Source organism: Drosophila obscura, unplaced genomic scaffold (genome assembly GCF_018151105.1).
Source record: "Drosophila obscura isolate BZ-5 IFL unplaced genomic scaffold, ASM1815110v1 contig_84, whole genome shotgun sequence".
In the NCBI taxonomy this organism is placed as follows: domain Eukaryota; kingdom Metazoa; phylum Arthropoda; class Insecta; order Diptera; family Drosophilidae; genus Drosophila; species Drosophila obscura.
In genome coordinates this window covers 1,140,991-1,153,044 of record NW_024542877.1, presented here as the reverse complement: position 1 = coordinate 1,153,044, position 12,054 = coordinate 1,140,991, and the positions used below count along the sequence as shown (strand labels likewise).

The 12,054-nt window shown below is 46.1% G+C and overlaps 1 non-coding gene across 1 annotated transcript; it reads left to right on the top strand.

Moving 5' to 3' along the window:
- Positions 1-10,164: 10,164 nt before the first annotated feature.
- On the top strand, positions 10,165-10,236 carry Trnag-ucc. The gene has a single exon. It is a non-coding gene; the product is annotated as a tRNA-Gly (tRNA).
- The last annotated feature ends 1,818 nt before the right edge of the window (positions 10,237-12,054 follow it).

Sequence of the window (12,054 nt, the reverse complement as noted above, 5' to 3'; positions counted from 1 at the left end):
CGTATGCGTGATATATCAATGATACCGAGTATCTCTGGCAGTGCCGCCAAAAAGCATTGGGAGCACTGAGTCAGCACAATGCGGCCGCAAACACGTTTCCAGGCCAAAAGCCCAAAACTGGCAGCAGTTCGCGGTCCGGCCTGGAACCTGGGGGCCATGGCACGTACAGCCGGACAGCTGGACAGCTGGACAGCCGGACAGTCGGACAGCTGGACAGTCGGACAGCACTCAATGTGCAGCAAACGTTTACTCGTAATTCGTTTGGGGTTTTGTGTGGCTTTTTGGCCAACAAGGTGAAGGTTACGCGACAAAAGCCTCCAGCCAAAAGCCGAAACCGACTTGTACAAAAAAGTAAACCGCTAAATGCCAAAACTGTCGCCAAAGCTGCCCCAATGCTCCGTGACCGATACCGATAGCGAGCAGCGAGCAACCGAGCAACCGATCAACCGAGCGACCTGTAATGGATACCCGATAACCCACCCGATGCCCCATAAAAACCTAAGCCCAATTCCCACTCCTATGCAAATTGCACCTTATTGGCCTGCCAAAACAATTTGCTGTCCGAATGCGGGGCAATTATTCATTTCTTATTTTTTATTAGCCTGCCATGTCTATATGGTAGGTATAAATGGGTATAAATATCGGAGGCATGGTTCCGCTTGGCTCTTGTGGCGTTTAGTGGTAATTTGTTATGCAATTAATCTAATGGCCCAACAAAACAGAGCCACGAAATTGGTCAGAGACAAGTGTCGACCATCGACCATCGACCATAGACCAGCTGCAGTTGCAGTTGCAGATGGCTAGAAGTAAGGATTGAGAGAAGAATAAGACAATAATTCTTGTTCAATTGCTGTTACCCATACACAGGGTACCCTGTCCGTACACTCAAACTGTTTTGATCAGCGTATTGATTACCCAAATTTGATATTCGATCACACTCAATCAGCCCAAAAGGAACCACTTCAAAGTAGGGTTTTAACTGCTGATTGAAACAATGCTTAAGCCCATTTAATATTTCCCCAATCAGTGGGCTTTGCTTCCCCTTCATTAATAATGATGATGTACTTTTTGGGGGGCTCTTTGGCTCTTTGGCTCTTTGGAAACATTGTAATCAGAGTGGAGCGCACTTGATGCCACAGCCGAAAAAATGGGGAAAGAGGAACATTAAAGCAACACTTGGGCTGGGGCCAGAGGGCAGCCATCAGGCATGTCTGCGCAGTGCCCTAAAGTGGCAACATGCCATCAAGTAAGTACAATCGCAATCAGAGTCATCGGACTCTGTATTGGAGTCGGAGTCGGAGTCGGAATCGGAGTCCCAGTATCCCAATCCCCAACACCCAATCCCCAATACCCAATCCTGAACCCAATCCAAATAATGGCTGACATCTATGAGCGGCAATGCAAACAGAGGCCCGAAATGATTGTTTACTCAATGGTTGGCTCATCCTCTGGTTTTTTTCGGCAGCTGCTAAACTGATGTCTGATTTATTTTCGGTTTGAGAGTGGCACTGCGACGGTGACTGGGGTCTGGGGTTTGGGGTTTGGGGTTTGGGGGTCTGGGGTGATTACAACATTCCCTAACTGATCATTATGGGTATAACGCAATTTGCATTTAAGCGTTCAAATGTCTGTCTTTCTGTCTATCTCTCGTTTCTATCTGTCTTGCTGGCCTGGCCTGGCCTGGCCTACTGGCTTGCTGGCTTTTGGGAAATGGAACGTTTGTTGTGATTGATTGCAATGGCCAGCGGTGCGTGTCGAAAATGGCCAAAATGTCCAATGGGCCCTGCGCTGGAGCGATCGCAGCAATCGGTGCGATCGCAGCGGAGCGGTCAGAGCGAGCAATTACGTTGTTTTCACTGCGAAAGCGAAAGAAGACATCATTAAGTTCGTATTAGTCGCTTGCCACATCGCCACACGCACACACACACACTTATATCCCCTTCCCCCTCCCTTCCACATTTTGTTGAACAAATTGCGCCAAATATCCGACACATAAAGGAATAAATCAAATAAAACAGCAAAAGCCAGAGTTTAACGCTTGTAACTGCGATCACAGTCGAAATGTTGGGACGAAAGCGAAACACACACACAAAACGCAATTAATCAGCGAACGGACCTTTACCTTTGGAATTGAAGTCACCAAACCGAAGCAGGGTTGCTCTTTCCGCACTGGCCACTGACCAACACATGGGCTATGGGTGCACAGGATTATTGCTTTTGGTACTAAGAAATGCCAATTGGTCAGTTGGGATCACTTTTTAGTGGATCAGCAAGCACAGCTGACTATCAAAGGGCCAAGCAATTGACAAAGCAACCCTGAATGGAAATTAAATAAATATTCCACAGAAAGGGGTCTAGAAATACAAACAGAATACGCATCCTCCAATAACTTGGTGCCGAAGGATCTCCATCCAGCGCGAGTGCCAACTTACATCGATATGGTACGTACCCTATCGCAGGGTATTCGTGGTCAATTTGTGTATTAAGCCATGGCCCAGCATGTCGCACATTTTCATTAATTTATTTAATGTTGCAAATAAAATGCGAAAATGCAAAAGGTGATAAAGCGAAAGAAAATAAAACCACAACAACAACAACAAAACACATTTCAAATGTGCCGCTCCGCTTTGTGGCTGGCTGTGGATTTTGATTAATTAGTGGCACTGCCGCCACTTTCGCCCAATGTAGAGCAGACTCAATAGGGACTCTGGCGAATCTGGACCATGTGATATTAATGAGTTGAGCTAATTATGCACCAGCCACACGCCACCCTCACCCGCAACTGCCTTGGATTATATAAGCCTTACTCATCGATGCTAAACTGGAGTGTTATCGATCGCTGGATTTGCATAACTCGATGATCTACGATCGATTCAATTTGCCTCTCTGGCGGGGAGGGGGGTGACAATCGCATTTGGGTTGTCGCTACCGTTCGGCGATGTCATTTGTTTTCCTTGTCGATTGCGGATCGGCTCGGCTCGGATCGGCCCATTGCCCAATTGAGTCTTTGCCCTGGCTGATGGATGTCGGCATTTCTTTCATTTAGCTTTTATTAACGAGTACATTTTGATTTTGATTTGGATTTACGATTTCAATTCACATTGCACAATAACGAAACGCAAACACAGCTAGCCCCAGCCCCAGCCCCCAAAAACAAAACAACAACAAAAAAAAATTTTTGTGTAATTACACTCAGTCGGGCAGATTGAGGCCCACTGTGGCGGTCTCCATACAAACAGTTTGCTGAATTTAAAGGTTAAGCCTCACCATTTAAATTTAACAGCCCCAAACACAATGCCCAACCACGTCAAGCGATAAACGAAATGGGGCTTTGTTCCAATTTTATGTACTTACTTAGTCTGTAGTCTGCAGTCTGCAGTCCGTTGTCTGTTGTCTGTCTCTCTGGCCAAAGTTCAAAATGTTAATTGCTGGCAAAAGGCAAAACGCCTTCACGGCAATGGTCAGGAAAGCAGCCCACAGCGAACCCCAAAACCAAAGGCCCCCAAAAAAAAAAAAAATACCAACAACAAAAGCGGCAAACCGCCAACCCACCAACCAACCCCTGCTACAAATATACTCGGATGTGCATTAGCACCGAGTGCTTGCTGCTCGTGTTGGCAATCTATGGGGAAATCAGGAAAACTCCTGGAAAGTCCCCAAGGGGTGGGCGCTATGAATGGATAAAAATTCACTTTCTGCGTTCCATCTACAGTGCATACAAGATTGCAATAGGGCAGAATAAATCTCGGCTATCAATAAAATTTGTATGCCATATTTTCTCACTTCACTTTATTGGTTTTATTGGTTCCCAGAAACCGCCAAGTGATTAGCATACAAAGTGTCTCTCAATATCACAAGATCACTGCAACACTCGGTCTGTGTCAGCCCAAATAAAAAACTCCTTTTGAGTGTTGCCCAGGCACAGACAGACACACACACTTCTCACTCTATCGATTGGCCCAATACAAGTTCAATTTGGGTACAGCTCTCTTCTGGCCACCGCAAACGCCCACAGGCACACCCACGGGCTGCCACAACTAGCTGCAACTAGAGACAACAGCCAGAGACACAATAACAGCAGCAACAGTAGCCAGAAAATTAAACTCCAACGGTAGCCCCAGAAGAGAAGTGAAGAAAAATGAGAAGTCATACGAAAACACGAAAGGGATACAACAGATTCCAACTTGGGGAGTGCCGAAGCTTGTATACGCTGAGAATTAATAAGAGTAAGTCGGAATCTAGTAAGAATTTCAGAGCGTTGAAGTCGGTGAGGCAGGATTGGAATAGGATAGAAATATAGGAATGTTCTTTGCAGCAGATAATGAATTCCCACGCTTAGAACAAAAGTGACATCATTTTTACCATAAGTACTCGTAGCAGCTAAGCTTGTTGCTTAGAAATCCTGCAACTTTTATATTGATAAATGCCTAATTTTTTTGCAATATTTTTCAAAATAAGAATCAAATTCTTTGATACACAATTTTGGGCTCAGATAACCATTCGTTTGTGTGTATGTACCCCCTGTAAGGGTATGGTCGTGCTCGCTCGTAAACACGGAGCAATTGACAGGCCCAGATCTGTCTCCCCGAAATGTGGGCCCCGCGGGGCAGTCGATCGGCACTCGATCAGCAGTCGTCGTCGATGCTCATAAATTGGATAAATAATAAATTGAATATTGTGTGTATGCATATGGATTTGGATATGTGTAAGAATGAGTGTACGTGGGCTTGTGTGTGAGAGCACAATATTCACATAATGTTGCATGCAACATCGATTATATGGCTTGGCACTGGCTCTGTCGGCGATTGCGTTATGGCCAAGTATTCATGTATGAATTTTTTTGTTTTTTATATATTTCTTTTTCTTTTTTTGGGGGCCTTTTCACTTATTATTACTTATTATTTGTATTATGCGAGCCGCGCTCATTAAATTTCATTCATTGTGCAAATGAATGGCAATTGTTCGGCTCGTTTTTCGGATTTCAGTGCCCGAGCATCTGCGTTCATATTGTATACTATATATATAGTAATGAGCGGTGAGGTATGTAGGTGATGTGATTATTACATGTCTGAGAGCTAACCCAAATTGGGGGCCGCCTCTCTGCACACCCACTCCCACTCCCCCAACAACATCATCATCAGGCCAACATCTTGGTGGCAACTTTGACAACTCATGACTGGGAAAACTGTCACAAGGCTTGCGGTTGGGCTCTGTGATGCAATCTGAGGTCTACTTGGGTTTGACTTTGGCTCAATGAGTTGCTAAATACACACAAGTGTCTAAAGATATATTATCCATGCTGTACCCATATACAACTCAATTCTGTCTCTTGCAGTGCTGAGCATCTTCATCTTCATCGCCAGCTCTAGCCACAGCCACAGCCACTGGCACATCTTCTCCTTTGCTTACAACACACAACGAATGGAGACAGCCGAATTGAGCATTGAAACGTAACTAGGCATTGTTTTTTGGGCTAAAGTAAAGGCAAAAGTGTCTGGGAAAACTTTCAGCAAATGGATGGATGGTACACTCGAACCTGTGGCACACTCGCCAGCCGAATGACATAATGACACAAAGACGGAGACAGCGGCGCAATGTTTTGGAAAAAGGCCAGATGCGAATGCAGATGGAGTTGTCTCGGAGTCGTTGGGGTTGTGGTTCGGGGAAGACGCCACAGCGCCATGACAAAAGGAAAATACATACGGAAGCAAGTGCAAAATGCGGTCTGTGGGTCTCCCTAGTCCCAGTGCCAGTCCCAGTGCCAGTCCAAGCTCCAACCTCTCCTCTATTCCAGTAATTGCTGAGGATGTCGTAAGCGCGGCGAGATGTCTGGGAAAATGTTATTTGATAGCCGCCTTTGTCTCGGGGGGCTGTCTCTCTGTCTCACTGTCTCTCCATGTCACAGTTCCCTTCCCGCATCTGCCTCAATCTCTTTCTTTTGATTAATTTGCTGCCTTTCTTTGATGCCCCATTCGTCGCAGTCGCCTGCTTTCGCCCTTTTGTTATATGGCTTGTTTGAGTGTTACTGACAAATTAGCAAGTCGGCTTTCTGTACTCTACTCTCGCTCAGCACCTCGCCGCGGCTTGCAGCTTCCTTTCCTTCTTCTCCACTGCCTGCAGTGTGGGACATGTGAGCAGTTAATTGAGCTAAACACCCCGACTAATGCTGCAATATCTATTACTGATAATGATGAACCCGGAATGCGAATGGTTACAGGCGGATTCATTTCCGTGAAGAGTTTTAAAGGTAAAATCGAATATTGCCACTGTTTAAATTTCATATAATTATTATACCAGTTTAATTCCCTTCTGATCCTATGGTACTCCAATTTAAATCAGGGAATAACACTTAAGCCATCACTGATTTTAAAGCCATTTCTCTGATTTCATAGAATTAGTCTTTGGCTGAACTCCGAAGCTAACTCCGAACTCCAAGCAGCTACAACGAAACCTGCCGCCAAAGTGAAAGCGGGGCCACAAATCAAAGTCAGCAGCCGCTGCGCAGCTCAACTTGACACTGGCCATTGGCCATTGGCCATTGAACGCTGATGGTCGACGGTTGACGACTTTATGCGCCATAATTCTCGGCCACGAAGACGCAGACAATGCCCAGATCAGCGGACAGAGACAGAGACTGCGCGAAAGGCACATAAATAGATATGGGCATGCAGATGGAGATGGAGAAAGATAGTTTCCATTTCTCTTTTCGCAGGCAACTCGAATTAAGTCGCCGATGCAGACGCAGACATAGGTGAGGCAAATCGATTTAACTTACCGTTTTGAGTGGCAGCTGGCGCTTCCTGATGGGGCTTGCCCATGGCCAGGGTGGCCAGCGACAGCAGAGTGAGCACCAGGCAGCCGCCGACCAGCCAACGATTTGTGGCCGATCTTGTAGCTGCTGTCGCTGCTGTCGCTGGTGATCTTAGCGATGTTAATCCTGATTTTCTGCTAATGGCAGTTGTTGTTGTTGTTGTTGGGGCGGCTATGCTCTGCCTGCTCCTGGGGCATCTGCTCCTCGTGTTGGCTATCATTGTCACTGCTGTGCTCTGTCTGCCTTTTGGTTCTAGTCTGCTGTTGAATGAATTATTATCTCGTTATGGTTGGGGCTGTCTGGTCTGCTTGGTGGCACTTCACTTTTCACACTGGTCGAAGAGCGAGTTCCAAATGAATGCCAAGCAAAGACAACAGTTGCAAGCAGCAGCAGCAGAGGGCAGCTGCAACAGCATCAGCAACAGCAACAGCAACAAAAGACAACTGCAAAGTGAAATTTCACTTTCGTGGATTCAAGTGGATTTGGCGCTGCAGAGTCCAAGAGCAAGTCGTGCCACAGACACACACACATATATTATATGTATGCAGCATGTATGTATGTATGTGTGGGGTCACGCACTCCAGCAAATCGAGCGGATACCCTCACCAGCCGAGAGTCCTTCAATTTGCAGATATAACCAGAAGACAACTCGACTAAGAATCTTTGCATATAATAACTCGAAGTAGTCTCTCTACTTTTAATATAATATAATATAAGAATTGGAGAACCTTATGGCAGGCCCTGACTACGCATATCCACAATGCAGGCTAAAGCTTAGAGTAAACTCTCCATTGCAGATCCTCGAATAGAGTAAAATATTGAGAGCTCAGTTGCTGATTGGGAATCTTTCTGCATATTCTCTTGAATATTTAAGTAAATGTAGAGCCCTTGGGGACCTTGGGGAGACCCTCTTGAAAGATTTTGGATTTACGATGATAATTTCTTCAATGTTGATATTAAAAATTAAATTTTGGTAGCTTAAAATTGGAGACTTTGAAACCTGCAGTGCTTTCAGGACGTTCTTATTTCTTGTGGAAAACTTTTCTCTTTGGCGGGGTTACCCGAAAAGGAAATGGGGCTCTCTGCTTGCGCCTGCCATCTAGGTTAGGTCTAGGGTATCCCCCACTTCGTTGCCACAAGACACGTTTCTAACATTCACCATCCTTTGGCTATTGTGTGGCAGTTGTTGCATTGCTTGCTGTTGCTGTTGCCGTTGCCGTTTGCCGTTGTTGTTGTTGTTTTTGGTATTGCAGCTACAGGTAAACTTTGCTCGTATGGCTGTCATCCTATCGGCTTCGCATAAAAGTCATAAAAATAAAATTTATTTTGTTAAGCAGCAACCGCAGCAACTTGACTTGGCAGCAGCTGCTTTGCCACCGCTGCTGCTCGCTGCTCCCTGCTGCCTGCTGCCTGCTGCCACTGGCACTGCTGCCGCCACATGCAACGGCCAGGCGGCAGGCAGCAGGCAGCCAGCACTTTCGCAACAAATTTTATTTTGGTCAGTTTTCTAGTTATGGCCGCCTCGGCCATTGTTAGTGCCGCTGTGCAGGAAACTATTAGCGCGGAACACACACAAAAATCAAATCAAATCCGAGTCCGAGTCCGAATCCGCAACAACATCACGGGACTATTCAATTCGTATTCCATTCGGTTATTTGTTAAATTGTACGGTAATTAATTTGCATTTCGTTATAGTTTCGAGTGGTGCTCGTTGTAGTAATTATTTTTTTTCGGTTTTTTTTCTTTTTTTTTTTTTGCTTCTGCTGTTTTTTTTCCTCTTCTTCGGATTTTTTATTATTTTCTCATAATTTTTCAAGCACTTTTTTCTCTTTTGGGCAGTTCCTGAAATGCGGAAATGGCGCGTAATCACGAATTCGACTTCAAATGGGGAAACTCCAACTCCAACAAAAACAAAAAACAAAAAAAAACACACACACATACAAGCAAGGAAGAGACGTGGACGAGGACGAGGAAAGCGACGCAAAAGCAGCCTGCAAACAGATTCTAAACGCATTCAAAACGCTCCAGAAACGCCTTGCGCTTAAAACCGCTAGCAAACCGCCAGGAAACCGCACAGAGCGCTTACAAATGGCAGTCTAAAACGCGCGCAGGACTTGGCGACTGCTGCTGGCTGCAGCTTCCCATTTCCGCGCTCCTCACACACATACACACAAACGCAAGCACACACACACACGCAAAAGTAAACAGCTCTTACGAGAGGATGGGGGTGGGATGTTGGGCGGGGGGGCCGGCGATAACGAACGAACGTCGAGCGGTCGACGGACGATGGCGGCTAAGAAAACGCGACGTGTCTAGCGCTCGCTGCGAACGCGGTCTGAACGGAGCGCAGGCGCCGACGTTAGCTTTTAAGGCAGCAGCGCCGCTGCAGCAAATGCGGCACTGGCAGTAGAGAGCGCGACGGCAGAGAGACCGAGAGAGAGAGAACGGCCGCTGAGAGAGTGTATTCATGAATGAAGCACGGAAAAGAGGCAGGCAGGCAGGCAATCGGAGACAGAGGCAAACTCACTCGATCAGCTGTGGTGGCAGCCTCTCAGCTTCTGCGTCAACGTCTTCGGCTGCGGCTGCGCGTCTGTTTCTTCTCGTGCCCCATAAACCGGTAAATGTTGTACAACTGTTTTGTGTTGGCTACTGCTGCCGCGGCAGCTACCGTTATTGTCGCTCTGCTCCGATCTGCAGCGGTCAGCACGTGACGTATCCGCAAAAACAGAACCGTTATGGGATGATTTTGGCCAACGGGTGAATGGAAGGGGGGGATGTAAAAACCAGGAAGAGAAGGGAAAAACAAAAGGGAGTAGAAAGAAAAATAAACCAAACATTACCTCAGAATATCCGAAGGGAAAACATCAAATATTGTTTATCGAATTATGCAGACAGACAGATTTCTATTAATTTCGATGCAAACATATTCCGGTATTTATCTGACTCAGAGATCAGACCATCCTAATAGCACACCAATATAAGTCCCATAAGAACGTTCGCTCTATGCAAGAGAACACCTGTTTTGTTTCTGAATATCCCAAAACATAACTGAGTAGGGCAGCTGCTTTGGTAGAAACTATTCATTTTTTTAAATTGCTTGTTGCATGATTAACCGATTAACCAACTTAATCCATCTGTTCAGAATTAGGTGAGCTGAGTCCACAGACTGCTTGGCTTAAAGCAGAAGTGGAAGTGGGTAAAACTTTTACTAGTGCATCAAACTTAAAAATCTATCAGACGTCTGCAAAATAAAGTCGCGCGCCTGAGCATTCTTCCCCTCCACACTCCCCATAACAGATCTGATCCTGAAATCAGGCACTATATTTGGGATACATTGCCATTACCCCCAAGGGGCGTCGGTGGTGTAATGGTCAGCATAGTTGCCTTCCAAGCAGTTGATCCGGGTTCGATTCCCGGCCGACGCACATCCCACTTTTTATTTCTTTTTTTTCTTATTTTTCTGCATCCTTGTATTAGTTTTCTATGGTAGCTATTATTGTGTTATTTTGAGGAATAATATAATATTATTTCTATTTTTATTTTGGCGTATTTAGCAGGCGTGCTTATTATCTGATTAGTGTCAGTTTCTTAACCTTTTGGTTCGTTCTCTTCTTCTTTCCTACTTTGCATATTCTAATATTATATTTCGTCCCTCCCTCCATTGGCAAGTGTTTCTCAAGTCCGCATATTTCCCAAGACCAAATGTTGCGCCCTCAAACTATCTCCGTTGCCCAATCCCCAATAAGCCCTCAGGCCGCCTTCGGCATTCCCCCGGATCTGATTAATTTTGCTCACTCACTTTTGCGCTCACTGAACACCGCCAAAAGGGACAGGCTAACAGGCCTGTCAGGTTGACCAAGCTTTTGCACAAGATCTGGGCCCGAATTGATGGCCATAACGAGTCGGCGAGGAGCTAATTGATTGGCCCACGACAAGTGTCTGGCAGACGAGTCATTAATCGGCTAGCCAGCCAAAATTTCAAGTCGGCAGAGAGCCGTCGCTATATTCATCTTCTAGCTGGGGCCGCGAAATCACATTCAGCTAGCAGTTTTCACGCTGATTACACACTCTAGATGGGCATCGAACTTGGACTAGTTGCGCCGCGGTGCCATGGAAACTCCTTCTTCCACTCTGAGACCAGCCACCTGAGACCAGTTACCTCTACTCTTAACTCAACCTTTATTGAACTGGGGGCCAGTCTCTATTCGAAGCTGAGTGCAAAATCAAGAGCAGATCAGGTGTCAGATCAGCCATAAATATATGTAGCTTCACAAATATTTAGTCTGGTGTCTTTTTATTCTTTTGGGCTAAGGATTTTTCTTAGAATTTGTACTATCCCTTTGTCCTCTTAGTATTCTCTGGATTCTCCCTACCTTAAGCTTTGTCGTCTCTTTCTCCGTGTTTGTGTGTGTGTGTGTAAGAGTATCTCAAACCCCAGCTCAGACGGGCATGTGGGCGGTCTGGTGTCTGTCGATGTTTTTCTTTGAGATACTTGGCCGACGACATGACGAAGTCAGTCTCTTCCGCCAAGGCGCCGCCGCCTCTGAGCTGTGATCAGCCGAGCTTTTGGGGCGCTAATAGTGGGGCATTTTCCACTGTCGGGTGGCAACGTTAACGCGGGGTGGGGAGGGTGGTGGCAGATAGTAGTTCGGGGAGTGCGGAGAGTTTGGGGTGTAAGTGAGGCCAGGGCGTGCCTCGAATCAGGCTTAAAAAGCAATTACGCACTCTTCGCAGTTGTCGCCGATGTCGATGTTCGAGCTGGAGTTGGAGTTGGATTTGGAGTCGACGCGACTTCCTGCTCCAGGCCTCGCAAATGTCTTTTCGCCTTCTAGCCAACCCCATACCCAACCCCAACGCCATACCCATTCCCAGTCCACATTTGGCTTGTCATTAAAAAGATAGTTTTCTTTTCTGTTTTGGTTTCTCTTGTCGTTTTTCTTCATATTGGCTCAAGAAACCGACAAGTTTTCCTCTTGGGCTTGGGCTTTGGCTTTGGCTTGGGGTGTGAGCGGTGGTGTGGTTCCCATGGGCCATGACCAATGGCTCACATACATGTACATATGTACATATGTATGTACATATATTTATATCTTTCAGACTGCCCTAGGCTTCAGTGGGGCAGAAAGAAGGAGTAGAGTCTGAGATTTATGAGTCTGCATAAGATATTAGGCTCAAAGTTGGGGCCACAGCAAATTGGCAGAAAAGAGTGCAATGAATCAGTCGCCCGATGGCGAGTGGGCGTG